The 12,552-nt window shown below is 53.5% G+C and overlaps 10 non-coding genes across 10 annotated transcripts; all 10 read left to right on the top strand.

Annotated features, from left to right (window-relative positions):
• The first annotated feature begins 853 nt into the window (after positions 1-853).
• On the top strand, positions 854-972 carry LOC126356670 (5S ribosomal RNA). Its single transcript, XR_007565781.1, has one exon. It is a non-coding gene; the product is annotated as a 5S ribosomal RNA (ribosomal RNA).
• A 1,162-nt stretch (positions 973-2,134) lies between these two features.
• LOC126356682 (5S ribosomal RNA) lies at positions 2,135-2,253 on the top strand. The gene has a single exon (XR_007565782.1). It is a non-coding gene; the product is annotated as a 5S ribosomal RNA (ribosomal RNA).
• Positions 2,254-3,417: 1,164 nt separating this feature from the next.
• LOC126356693 (5S ribosomal RNA) lies at positions 3,418-3,536 on the top strand. The gene has a single exon (XR_007565783.1). It is a non-coding gene; the product is annotated as a 5S ribosomal RNA (ribosomal RNA).
• A 1,164-nt stretch (positions 3,537-4,700) lies between these two features.
• LOC126356705 (5S ribosomal RNA) lies at positions 4,701-4,819 on the top strand. The gene has a single exon (XR_007565784.1). It is a non-coding gene; the product is annotated as a 5S ribosomal RNA (ribosomal RNA).
• Positions 4,820-5,983: 1,164 nt separating this feature from the next.
• Positions 5,984-6,102, top strand: LOC126356717 (5S ribosomal RNA). Its single transcript, XR_007565785.1, has one exon. It is a non-coding gene; the product is annotated as a 5S ribosomal RNA (ribosomal RNA).
• Positions 6,103-7,266: 1,164 nt separating this feature from the next.
• On the top strand, positions 7,267-7,385 carry LOC126356732 (5S ribosomal RNA). The gene has a single exon (XR_007565787.1). It is a non-coding gene; the product is annotated as a 5S ribosomal RNA (ribosomal RNA).
• Positions 7,386-8,549: 1,164 nt separating this feature from the next.
• On the top strand, positions 8,550-8,668 carry LOC126356743 (5S ribosomal RNA). Its single transcript, XR_007565788.1, has one exon. It is a non-coding gene; the product is annotated as a 5S ribosomal RNA (ribosomal RNA).
• Positions 8,669-9,832: 1,164 nt separating this feature from the next.
• On the top strand, positions 9,833-9,951 carry LOC126356773 (5S ribosomal RNA). Its single transcript, XR_007565808.1, has one exon. It is a non-coding gene; the product is annotated as a 5S ribosomal RNA (ribosomal RNA).
• Positions 9,952-11,115: 1,164 nt separating this feature from the next.
• Positions 11,116-11,234, top strand: LOC126356882 (5S ribosomal RNA). Its single transcript, XR_007565894.1, has one exon. It is a non-coding gene; the product is annotated as a 5S ribosomal RNA (ribosomal RNA).
• A 1,165-nt stretch (positions 11,235-12,399) lies between these two features.
• LOC126356997 (5S ribosomal RNA) lies at positions 12,400-12,518 on the top strand. The gene has a single exon (XR_007565995.1). It is a non-coding gene; the product is annotated as a 5S ribosomal RNA (ribosomal RNA).
• The last annotated feature ends 34 nt before the right edge of the window (positions 12,519-12,552 follow it).

Genomic DNA, 12,552 nt, shown 5'->3' on the forward strand with positions numbered 1-12,552 from the left:
GTCGCCCGATCACCGACGATAAGCAACAACTTTAGTATTCGGATCGGTGACCGCCTGGGAACTCTGGCTGTCTTCACTTTTTGCTTTTTTTTTCGCTACCCGTGCCAGCCCTCTTTTCCAAAGTGTCTCTAGAAATAACAAGAGTATGAAGCGACAGGAATGTTCTGAAATACACCAGGGCTTATAGTTTTGTAGCAGTGTTCAACTGCAAATTTGTAAACAAAAATTTATCTTTCGCCGCTAGAGGAGATGGATGCTTTGTCGAACCGCCTGTCTCTCGTGTCCGTGTTCTCGCACCTTTCCACGGCACGGCGCTGCTCTAGTAGCTCCGAACGGCCGCACACGGCGCCCCAGACACGCCGGTTCGGCCCGCGCCCATCTCGCAGATGTTTCTCGTGCTTGTGCAGCCATATGGACCGCGACCCGAGCGGCAGCGAGCGGCAGTCGGGACAAGTCGGGACGGAAGGGGAGGGGACAGGCGAGCGAATTACGCAAATATCTGGAATCGCGGCGTGTGTCGGGCAGGTGAGGAAGCTTCCGTCGGTCCAGCAGGACACTGCCACACCCCGCGCAGTCCCCCCGCCGCCCGGCCGCGCGCATGCCCTGCGCCGGATAACAAGAACAAGGTGCGTCTCCCGCGAGTGTCGGAGGCCGCACGCACCAAACGAATGACAGGCGGTGCAACGAGCAGCTGTGTTGTGCGTCCGACCCACGTGGCGGCGCGCCGCACTGCGCGTCGCCTTCGAGGTGGAAGGACGTGCTTTGCGTCAAATGTGCCACCGAAAAACGGCGATTGCGTGTGTTGGGAGGAGAGGCGAAGCCTTCTTCTGCTGTGCGGATACAGTATAAGGACGCCAACGGCCATACCATGTTGAATACACCGGTTCTCGTCCGATCACCGAAGTTAAGCAACATCGGGCCCGGTTAGTACTTGGATGGGTGACCGCCTGGGAACACCGGGTGCTGTTGGCTCCCTCTCATTTTTTCCTTTTTACCTCGCTACACCGGCCAGCCCTCTTTTCATACTAACTCTCAGGTGTGACAAAGATGCTTCCTCGAGCATTTTAAACTACTGTATTAAACGTAAGATACGAAATTACAGTAATAAATTCAGTTTGAGCAAGAATGCGCGAAGGAAGAGTGCTAGAACACCTTGAAAGTAACGAAACACTGCGAATCGACAGATGTGCTCTTGAAGTGCGTCAGAGCCTACTGTTTTGTAAGAGCGATAAATTCCAAAAACTAACTAAATAAATAAAAAATTAAAAAAAAATCAACTGTTGTCGCCCGATCACCGACGATAAGCAACAACTTTAGTATTCGGATCGGTGACCGCCTGGGAACTCTGGCTGTCTTCATTTTTTGCTTTTTTTTCGCTACCCGTGCCAGCCCTCTTTTCCAAAGTGTCTCTAGAAATAACAAGAGTATGAAGCGACAGGAATGTTCTGAAATACACCAGGGCTTATAGTTTTGTAGCAGTGTTCAACTGCAAATTTGTAAACAAAAATTTATCTTTCGCCGCTAGAGGAGATGGATGCTTTGTCGAACCGCCTGTCTCTCGTGTCCGTGTTCTCGCACCTTTCCACGGCACGGCGCTGCTCTAGTAGCTCCGAACGGCCGCACACGGCGCCCCAGACACGCCGGTTCGGCCCGCGCCCATCTCGCAGATGTTTCTCGTGCTTGTGCAGCCATATGGACCGCGACCCGAGCGGCAGCGAGCGGCAGTCGGGACAAGTCGGGACGGAAGGGGAGGGGACAGGCGAGCGAATTACGCAAATATCTGGAATCGCGGCGTGTGTCGGGCAGGTGAGGAAGCTTCCGTCGGTCCAGCAGGACACTGCCACACCCCGCGCAGTCCCCCCGCCGCCCGGCCGCGCGCATGCCCTGCGCCGGATAACAAGAACAAGGTGCGTCTCCCGCGAGTGTCGGAGGCCGCACGCACCAAACGAATGACAGGCGGTGCAACGAGCAGCTGTGTTGTGCGTCCGACCCACGTGGCGGCGCGCCGCACTGCGCGTCGCCTTCGAGGTGGAAGGACGTGCTTTGCGTCAAATGTGCCACCGAAAAACGGCGATTGCGTGTGTTGGGAGGAGAGGCGAAGCCTTCTTCTGCTGTGCGGATACAGTATAAGGACGCCAACGGCCATACCATGTTGAATACACCGGTTCTCGTCCGATCACCGAAGTTAAGCAACATCGGGCCCGGTTAGTACTTGGATGGGTGACCGCCTGGGAACACCGGGTGCTGTTGGCTCCCTCTCATTTTTTCCTTTTTACCTCGCTACACCGGCCAGCCCTCTTTTCATACTAACTCTCAGGTGTGACAAAGATGCTTCCTCGAGCATTTTAAACTACTGTATTAAACGTAAGATACGAAATTACAGTAATAAATTCAGTTTGAGCAAGAATGCGCGAAGGAAGAGTGCTAGAACACCTTGAAAGTAACGAAACACTGCGAATCGACAGATGTGCTCTTGAAGTGCGTCAGAGCCTACTGTTTTGTAAGAGCGATAAATTCCAAAAACTAACTAAATAAATAAAAAATTAAAAAAAAAATCAACTGTTGTCGCCCGATCACCGACGATAAGCAACAACTTTAGTATTCGGATCGGTGACCGCCTGGGAACTCTGGCTGTCTTCATTTTTTGCTTTTTTTTTCGCTACCCGTGCCAGCCCTCTTTTCCAAAGTGTCTCTAGAAATAACAAGAGTATGAAGCGACAGGAATGTTCTGAAATACACCAGGGCTTATAGTTTTGTAGCAGTGTTCAACTGCAAATTTGTAAACAAAAATTTATCTTTCGCCGCTAGAGGAGATGGATGCTTTGTCGAACCGCCTGTCTCTCGTGTCCGTGTTCTCGCACCTTTCCACGGCACGGCGCTGCTCTAGTAGCTCCGAACGGCCGCACACGGCGCCCCAGACACGCCGGTTCGGCCCGCGCCCATCTCGCAGATGTTTCTCGTGCTTGTGCAGCCATATGGACCGCGACCCGAGCGGCAGCGAGCGGCAGTCGGGACAAGTCGGGACGGAAGGGGAGGGGACAGGCGAGCGAATTACGCAAATATCTGGAATCGCGGCGTGTGTCGGGCAGGTGAGGAAGCTTCCGTCGGTCCAGCAGGACACTGCCACACCCCGCGCAGTCCCCCCGCCGCCCGGCCGCGCGCATGCCCTGCGCCGGATAACAAGAACAAGGTACGTCTCCCGCGAGTGTCGGAGGCCGCACGCACCAAACGAATGACAGGCGGTGCAACGAGCAGCTGTGTTGTGCGTCCGACCCACGTGGCGGCGCGCCGCACTGCGCGTCGCCTTCGAGGTGGAAGGACGTGCTTTGCGTCAAATGTGCCACCGAAAAACGGCGATTGCGTGTGTTGGGAGGAGAGGCGAAGCCTTCTTCTGCTGTGCGGATACAGTATAAGGACGCCAACGGCCATACCATGTTGAATACACCGGTTCTCGTCCGATCACCGAAGTTAAGCAACATCGGGCCCGGTTAGTACTTGGATGGGTGACCGCCTGGGAACACCGGGTGCTGTTGGCTCCCTCTCATTTTTTCCTTTTTACCTCGCTACACCGGCCAGCCCTCTTTTCATACTAACTCTCAGGTGTGACAAAGATGCTTCCTCGAGCATTTTAAACTACTGTATTAAACGTAAGATACGAAATTGCAGTAATAAATTCAGTTTGAGCAAGAATGCGCGAAGGAAGAGTGCTAGAACACCTTGAAAGTAACGAAACACTGCGAATCGACAGATGTGCTCTTGAAGTGCGTCAGAGCCTACTGTTTTGTAAGAGCGATAAATTCCAAAAACTAACTAAATAAATAAAAAATTAAAAAAAAAATCAACTGTTGTCGCCCGATCACCGACGATAAGCAACAACTTTAGTATTCGGATCGGTGACCGCCTGGGAACTCTGGCTGTCTTCATTTTTTGCTTTTTTTTTCGCTACCCGTGCCAGCCCTCTTTTCCAAAGTGTCTCTAGAAATAACAAGAGTATGAAGCGACAGGAATGTTCTGAAATACACCAGGGCTTATAGTTTTGTAGCAGTGTTCAACTGCAAATTTGTAAACAAAAATTTATCTTTCGCCGCTAGAGGAGATGGATGCTTTGTCGAACCGCCTGTCTCTCGTGTCCGTGTTCTCGCACCTTTCCACGGCACGGCGCTGCTCTAGTAGCTCCGAACGGCCGCACACGGCGCCCCAGACACGCCGGTTCGGCCCGCGCCCATCTCGCAGATGTTTCTCGTGCTTGTGCAGCCATATGGACCGCGACCCGAGCGGCAGCGAGCGGCAGTCGGGACAAGTCGGGACGGAAGGGGAGGGGACAGGCGAGCGAATTACGCAAATATCTGGAATCGCGGCGTGTGTCGGGCAGGTGAGGAAGCTTCCGTCGGTCCAGCAGGACACTGCCACACCCCGCGCAGTCCCCCCGCCGCCCGGCCGCGCGCATGCCCTGCGCCGGATAACAAGAACAAGGTGCGTCTCCCGCGAGTGTCGGAGGCCGCACGCACCAAACGAATGACAGGCGGTGCAACGAGCAGCTGTGTTGTGCGTCCGACCCACGTGGCGGCGCGCCGCACTGCGCGTCGCCTTCGAGGTGGAAGGACGTGCTTTGCGTCAAATGTGCCACCGAAAAACGGCGATTGCGTGTGTTGGGAGGAGAGGCGAAGCCTTCTTCTGCTGTGCGGATACAGTATAAGGACGCCAACGGCCATACCATGTTGAATACACCGGTTCTCGTCCGATCACCGAAGTTAAGCAACATCGGGCCCGGTTAGTACTTGGATGGGTGACCGCCTGGGAACACCGGGTGCTGTTGGCTCCCTCTCATTTTTTCCTTTTTACCTCGCTACACCGGCCAGCCCTCTTTTCATACTAACTCTCAGGTGTGACAAAGATGCTTCCTCGAGCATTTTAAACTACTGTATTAAACGTAAGATACGAAATTACAGTAATAAATTCAGTTTGAGCAAGAATGCGCGAAGGAAGAGTGCTAGAACACCTTGAAAGTAACGAAACACTGCGAATCGACAGATGTGCTCTTGAAGTGCGTCAGAGCCTACTGTTTTGTAAGAGCGATAAATTCCAAAAACTAACTAAATAAATAAAAAATTAAAAAAAAAATCAACTGTTGTCGCCCGATCACCGACGATAAGCAACAACTTTAGTATTCGGATCGGTGACCGCCTGGGAACTCTGGCTGTCTTCATTTTTTGCTTTTTTTTTCGCTACCCGTGCCAGCCCTCTTTTCCAAAGTGTCTCTAGAAATAACAAGAGTATGAAGCGACAGGAATGTTCTGAAATACACCAGGGCTTATAGTTTTGTAGCAGTGTTCAACTGCAAATTTGTAAACAAAAATTTATCTTTCGCCGCTAGAGGAGATGGATGCTTTGTCGAACCGCCTGTCTCTCGTGTCCGTGTTCTCGCACCTTTCCACGGCACGGCGCTGCTCTAGTAGCTCCGAACGGCCGCACACGGCGCCCCAGACACGCCGGTTCGGCCCGCGCCCATCTCGCAGATGTTTCTCGTGCTTGTGCAGCCATATGGACCGCGACCCGAGCGGCAGCGAGCGGCAGTCGGGACAAGTCGGGACGGAAGGGGAGGGGACAGGCGAGCGAACTACGCAAATATCTGGAATCGCGGCGTGTGTCGGGCAGGTGAGGAAGCTTCCGTCGGTCCAGCAGGACACTGCCACACCCCGCGCAGTCCCCCCGCCGCCCGGCCGCGCGCATGCCCTGCGCCGGATAACAAGAACAAGGTGCGTCTCCCGCGAGTGTCGGAGGCCGCACGCACCAAACGAATGACAGGCGGTGCAACGAGCAGCTGTGTTGTGCGTCCGACCCACGTGGCGGCGCGCCGCACTGCGCGTCGCCTTCGAGGTGGAAGGACGTGCTTTGCGTCAAATGTGCCACCGAAAAACGGCGATTGCGTGTGTTGGGAGGAGAGGCGAAGCCTTCTTCTGCTGTGCGGATACAGTATAAGGACGCCAACGGCCATACCATGTTGAATACACCGGTTCTCGTCCGATCACCGAAGTTAAGCAACATCGGGCCCGGTTAGTACTTGGATGGGTGACCGCCTGGGAACACCGGGTGCTGTTGGCTCCCTCTCATTTTTTCCTTTTTACCTCGCTACATCGGCCAGCCCTCTTTTCATACTAACTCTCAGGTGTGACAAAGATGCTTCCTCGAGCATTTTAAACTACTGTATTAAACGTAAGATACGAAATTGCAGTAATAAATTCAGTTTGAGCAAGAATGCGCGAAGGAAGAGTGCTAGAACACCTTGAAAGTAACGAAACACTGCGAATCGACAGATGTGCTCTTGAAGTGCGTCAGAGCCTACTGTTTTGTAAGAGCGATAAATTCCAAAAACTAACTAAATAAATAAAAAATTAAAAAAAAAATCAACTGTTGTCGCCCGATCACCGACGATAAGCAACAACTTTAGTATTCGGATCGGTGACCGCCTGGGAACTCTGGCTGTCTTCATTTTTTGCTTTTTTTTTCGCTACCCGTGCCAGCCCTCTTTTCCAAAGTGTCTCTAGAAATAACAAGAGTATGAAGCGACAGGAATGTTCTGAAATACACCAGGGCTTATAGTTTTGTAGCAGTGTTCAACTGCAAATTTGTAAACAAAAATTTATCTTTCGCCGCTAGAGGAGATGGATGCTTTGTCGAACCGCCTGTCTCTCGTGTCCGTGTTCTCGCACCTTTCCACGGCACGGCGCTGCTCTAGTAGCTCCGAACGGCCGCACACGGCGCCCCAGACACGCCGGTTCGGCCCGCGCCCATCTCGCAGATGTTTCTCGTGCTTGTGCAGCCATATGGACCGCGACCCGAGCGGCAGCGAGCGGCAGTCGGGACAAGTCGGGACGGAAGGGGAGGGGACAGGCGAGCGAATTACGCAAATATCTGGAATCGCGGCGTGTGTCGGGCAGGTGAGGAAGCTTCCGTCGGTCCAGCAGGACACTGCCACACCCCGCGCAGTCCCCCCGCCGCCCGGCCGCGCGCATGCCCTGCGCCGGATAACAAGAACAAGGTGCGTCTCCCGCGAGTGTCGGAGGCCGCACGCACCAAACGAATGACAGGCGGTGCAACGAGCAGCTGTGTTGTGCGTCCGACCCACGTGGCGGCGCGCCGCACTGCGCGTCGCCTTCGAGGTGGAAGGACGTGCTTTGCGTCAAATGTGCCACCGAAAAACGGCGATTGCGTGTGTTGGGAGGAGAGGCGAAGCCTTCTTCTGCTGTGCGGATACAGTATAAGGACGCCAACGGCCATACCATGTTGAATACACCGGTTCTCGTCCGATCACCGAAGTTAAGCAACATCGGGCCCGGTTAGTACTTGGATGGGTGACCGCCTGGGAACACCGGGTGCTGTTGGCTCCCTCTCATTTTTTCCTTTTTACCTCGCTACACCGGCCAGCCCTCTTTTCATACTAACTCTCAGGTGTGACAAAGATGCTTCCTCGAGCATTTTAAACTACTGTATTAAACGTAAGATACGAAATTACAGTAATAAATTCAGTTTGAGCAAGAATGCGCGAAGGAAGAGTGCTAGAACACCTTGAAAGTAACGAAACACTGCGAATCGACAGATGTGCTCTTGAAGTGCGTCAGAGCCTACTGTTTTGTAAGAGCGATAAATTCCAAAAACTAACTAAATAAATAAAAAATTAAAAAAAAAATCAACTGTTGTCGCCCGATCACCGACGATAAGCAACAACTTTAGTATTCGGATCGGTGACCGCCTGGGAACTCTGGCTGTCTTCATTTTTTGCTTTTTTTTTCGCTACCCGTGCCAGCCCTCTTTTCCAAAGTGTCTCTAGAAATAACAAGAGTATGAAGCGACAGGAATGTTCTGAAATACACCAGGGCTTATAGTTTTGTAGCAGTGTTCAACTGCAAATTTGTAAACAAAAATTTATCTTTCGCCGCTAGAGGAGATGGATGCTTTGTCGAACCGCCTGTCTCTCGTGTCCGTGTTCTCGCACCTTTCCACGGCACGGCGCTGCTCTAGTAGCTCCGAACGGCCGCACACGGCGCCCCAGACACGCCGGTTCGGCCCGCGCCCATCTCGCAGATGTTTCTCGTGCTTGTGCAGCCATATGGACCGCGACCCGAGCGGCAGCGAGCGGCAGTCGGGACAAGTCGGGACGGAAGGGGAGGGGACAGGCGAGCGAATTACGCAAATATCTGGAATCGCGGCGTGTGTCGGGCAGGTGAGGAAGCTTCCGTCGGTCCAGCAGGACACTGCCACACCCCGCGCAGTCCCCCCGCCGCCCGGCCGCGCGCATGCCCTGCGCCGGATAACAAGAACAAGGTGCGTCTCCCGCGAGTGTCGGAGGCCGCACGCACCAAACGAATGACAGGCGGTGCAACGAGCAGCTGTGTTGTGCGTCCGACCCACGTGGCGGCGCGCCGCACTGCGCGTCGCCTTCGAGGTGGAAGGACGTGCTTTGCGTCAAATGTGCCACCGAAAAACGGCGATTGCGTGTGTTGGGAGGAGAGGCGAAGCCTTCTTCTGCTGTGCGGATACAGTATAAGGACGCCAACGGCCATACCATGTTGAATACACCGGTTCTCGTCCGATCACCGAAGTTAAGCAACATCGGGCCCGGTTAGTACTTGGATGGGTGACCGCCTGGGAACACCGGGTGCTGTTGGCTCCCTCTCATTTTTTCCTTTTTACCTCGCTACACCGGCCAGCCCTCTTTTCATACTAACTCTCAGGTGTGACAAAGATGCTTCCTCGAGCATTTTAAACTACTGTATTAAACGTAAGATACGAAATTACAGTAATAAATTCAGTTTGAGCAAGAATGCGCGAAGGAAGAGTGCTAGAACACCTTGAAAGTAACGAAACACTGCGAATCGACAGATGTGCTCTTGAAGTGCGTCAGAGCCTACTGTTTTGTAAGAGCGATAAATTCCAAAAACTAACTAAATAAATAAAAAATTAAAAAAAAAATCAACTGTTGTCGCCCGATCACCGACGATAAGCAACAACTTTAGTATTCGGATCGGTGACCGCCTGGGAACTCTGGCTGTCTTCATTTTTTGCTTTTTTTTTCGCTACCCGTGCCAGCCCTCTTTTCCAAAGTGTCTCTAGAAATAACAAGAGTATGAAGCGACAGGAATGTTCTGAAATACACCAGGGCTTATAGTTTTGTAGCAGTGTTCAACTGCAAATTTGTAAACAAAAATTTATCTTTCGCCGCTAGAGGAGATGGATGCTTTGTCGAACCGCCTGTCTCTCGTGTCCGTGTTCTCGCACCTTTCCACGGCACGGCGCTGCTCTAGTAGCTCCGAACGGCCGCACACGGCGCCCCAGACACGCCGGTTCGGCCCGCGCCCATCTCGCAGATGTTTCTCGTGCTTGTGCAGCCATATGGACCGCGACCCGAGCGGCAGCGAGCGGCAGTCGGGACAAGTCGGGACGGAAGGGGAGGGGACAGGCGAGCGAATTACGCAAATATCTGGAATCGCGGCGTGTGTCGGGCAGGTGAGGAAGCTTCCGTCGGTCCAGCAGGACACTGCCACACCCCGCGCAGTCCCCCCGCCGCCCGGCCGCGCGCATGCCCTGCGCCGGATAACAAGAACAAGGTACGTCTCCCGCGAGTGTCGGAGGCCGCACGCACCAAACGAATGACAGGCGGTGCAACGAGCAGCTGTGTTGTGCGTCCGACCCACGTGGCGGCGCGCCGCACTGCGCGTCGCCTTCGAGGTGGAAGGACGTGCTTTGCGTCAAATGTGCCACCGAAAAACGGCGATTGCGTGTGTTGGGAGGAGAGGCGAAGCCTTCTTCTGCTGTGCGGATACAGTATAAGGACGCCAACGGCCATACCATGTTGAATACACCGGTTCTCGTCCGATCACCGAAGTTAAGCAACATCGGGCCCGGTTAGTACTTGGATGGGTGACCGCCTGGGAACACCGGGTGCTGTTGGCTCCCTCTCATTTTTTCCTTTTTACCTCGCTACACCGGCCAGCCCTCTTTTCATACTAACTCTCAGGTGTGACAAAGATGCTTCCTCGAGCATTTTAAACTACTGTATTAAACGTAAGATACGAAATTACAGTAATAAATTCAGTTTGAGCAAGAATGCGCGAAGGAAGAGTGCTAGAACACCTTGAAAGTAACGAAACACTGCGAATCGACAGATGTGCTCTTGAAGTGCGTCAGAGCCTACTGTTTTGTAAGAGCGATAAATTCCAAAAACTAACTAAATAAATAAAAAATTAAAAAAAAAATCAACTGTTGTCGCCCGATCACCGACGATAAGCAACAACTTTAGTATTCGGATCGGTGACCGCCTGGGAACTCTGGCTGTCTTCATTTTTTGCTTTTTTTTTCGCTACCCGTGCCAGCCCTCTTTTCCAAAGTGTCTCTAGAAATAACAAGAGTATGAAGCGACAGGAATGTTCTGAAATACACCAGGGCTTATAGTTTTGTAGCAGTGTTCAACTGCAAATTTGTAAACAAAAATTTATCTTTCGCCGCTAGAGGAGATGGATGCTTTGTCGAACCGCCTGTCTCTCGTGTCCGTGTTCTCGCACCTTTCCACGGCACGGCGCTGCTCTAGTAGCTCCGAACGGCCGCACACGGCGCCCCAGACACGCCGGTTCGGCCCGCGCCCATCTCGCAGATGTTTCTCGTGCTTGTGCAGCCATATGGACCGCGACCCGAGCGGCAGCGAGCGGCAGTCGGGACAAGTCGGGACGGAAGGGGAGGGGACAGGCGAGCGAATTACGCAAATATCTGGAATCGCGGCGTGTGTCGGGCAGGTGAGGAAGCTTCCGTCGGTCCAGCAGGACACTGCCACACCCCGCGCAGTCCCCCCGCCGCCCGGCCGCGCGCATGCCCTGCGCCGGATAACAAGAACAAGGTGCGTCTCCCGCGAGTGTCGGAGGCCGCACGCACCAAACGAATGACAGGCGGTGCAACGAGCAGCTGTGTTGTGCGTCCGACCCACGTGGCGGCGCGCCGCACTGCGCGTCGCCTTCGAGGTGGAAGGACGTGCTTTGCGTCAAATGTGCCACCGAAAAACGGCGATTGCGTGTGTTGGGAGGAGAGGCGAAGCCTTCTTCTGCTGTGCGGATACAGTATAAGGACGCCAACGGCCATACCATGTTGAATACACCGGTTCTCGTCCGATCACCGAAGTTAAGCAACATCGGGCCCGGTTAGTACTTGGATGGGTGACCGCCTGGGAACACCGGGTGCTGTTGGCTCCCTCTCATTTTTTCCTTTTTACCTCGCTACACCGGCCAGCCCTCTTTTCATACTAACTCTCAGGTGTGACAAAGATGCTTCCTCGAGCATTTTAAACTACTGTATTAAACGTAAGATACGAAATTACAGTAATAAATTCAGTTTGAGCAAGAATGCGCGAAGGAAGAGTGCTAGAACACCTTGAAAGTAACGAAACACTGCGAATCGACAGATGTGCTCTTGAAGTGCGTCAGAGCCTACTGTTTTGTAAGAGCGATAAATTCCAAAAACTAACTAAATAAATAAAAAATTAAAAAAAAAATCAACTGTTGTCGCCCGATCACCGACGATAAGCAACAACTTTAGTATTCGGATCGGTGACCGCCTGGGAACTCTGGCTGTCTTCATTTTTTGCTTTTTTTTTTCGCTACCCGTGCCAGCCCTCTTTTCCAAAGTGTCTCTAGAAATAACAAGAGTATGAAGCGACAGGAATGTTCTGAAATACACCAGGGCTTATAGTTTTGTAGCAGTGTTCAACTGCAAATTTGTAAACAAAAATTTATCTTTCGCCGCTAGAGGAGATGGATGCTTTGTCGAACCGCCTGTCTCTCGTGTCCGTGTTCTCGCACCTTTCCACGGCACGGCGCTGCTCTAGTAGCTCCGAACGGCCGCACACGGCGCCCCAGACACGCCGGTTCGGCCCGCGCCCATCTCGCAGATGTTTCTCGTGCTTGTGCAGCCATATGGACCGCGACCCGAGCGGCAGCGAGCGGCAGTCGGGACAAGTCGGGACGGAAGGGGAGGGGACAGGCGAGCGAATTACGCAAATATCTGGAATCGCGGCGTGTGTCGGGCAGGTGAGGAAGCTTCCGTCGGTCCAGCAGGACACTGCCACACCCCGCGCAGTCCCCCCGCCGCCCGGCCGCGCGCATGCCCTGCGCCGGATAACAAGAACAAGGTACGTCTCCCGCGAGTGTCGGAGGCCGCACGCACCAAACGAATGACAGGCGGTGCAACGAGCAGCTGTGTTGTGCGTCCGACCCACGTGGCGGCGCGCCGCACTGCGCGTCGCCTTCGAGGTGGAAGGACGTGCTTTGCGTCAAATGTGCCACCGAAAAACGGCGATTGCGTGTGTTGGGAGGAGAGGCGAAGCCTTCTTCTGCTGTGCGGATACAGTATAAGGACGCCAACGGCCATACCATGTTGAATACACCGGTTCTCGTCCGATCACCGAAGTTAAGCAACATCGGGCCCGGTTAGTACTTGGATGGGTGACCGCCTGGGAACACCGGGTGCTGTTGGCTCCCTCTCATTTTTTCCTTTTTACCTCGCTACACC

Source organism: Schistocerca gregaria, chromosome 3 (assembly GCF_023897955.1).
Source record: "Schistocerca gregaria isolate iqSchGreg1 chromosome 3, iqSchGreg1.2, whole genome shotgun sequence".
Classification (NCBI taxonomy): domain Eukaryota; kingdom Metazoa; phylum Arthropoda; class Insecta; order Orthoptera; family Acrididae; genus Schistocerca; species Schistocerca gregaria.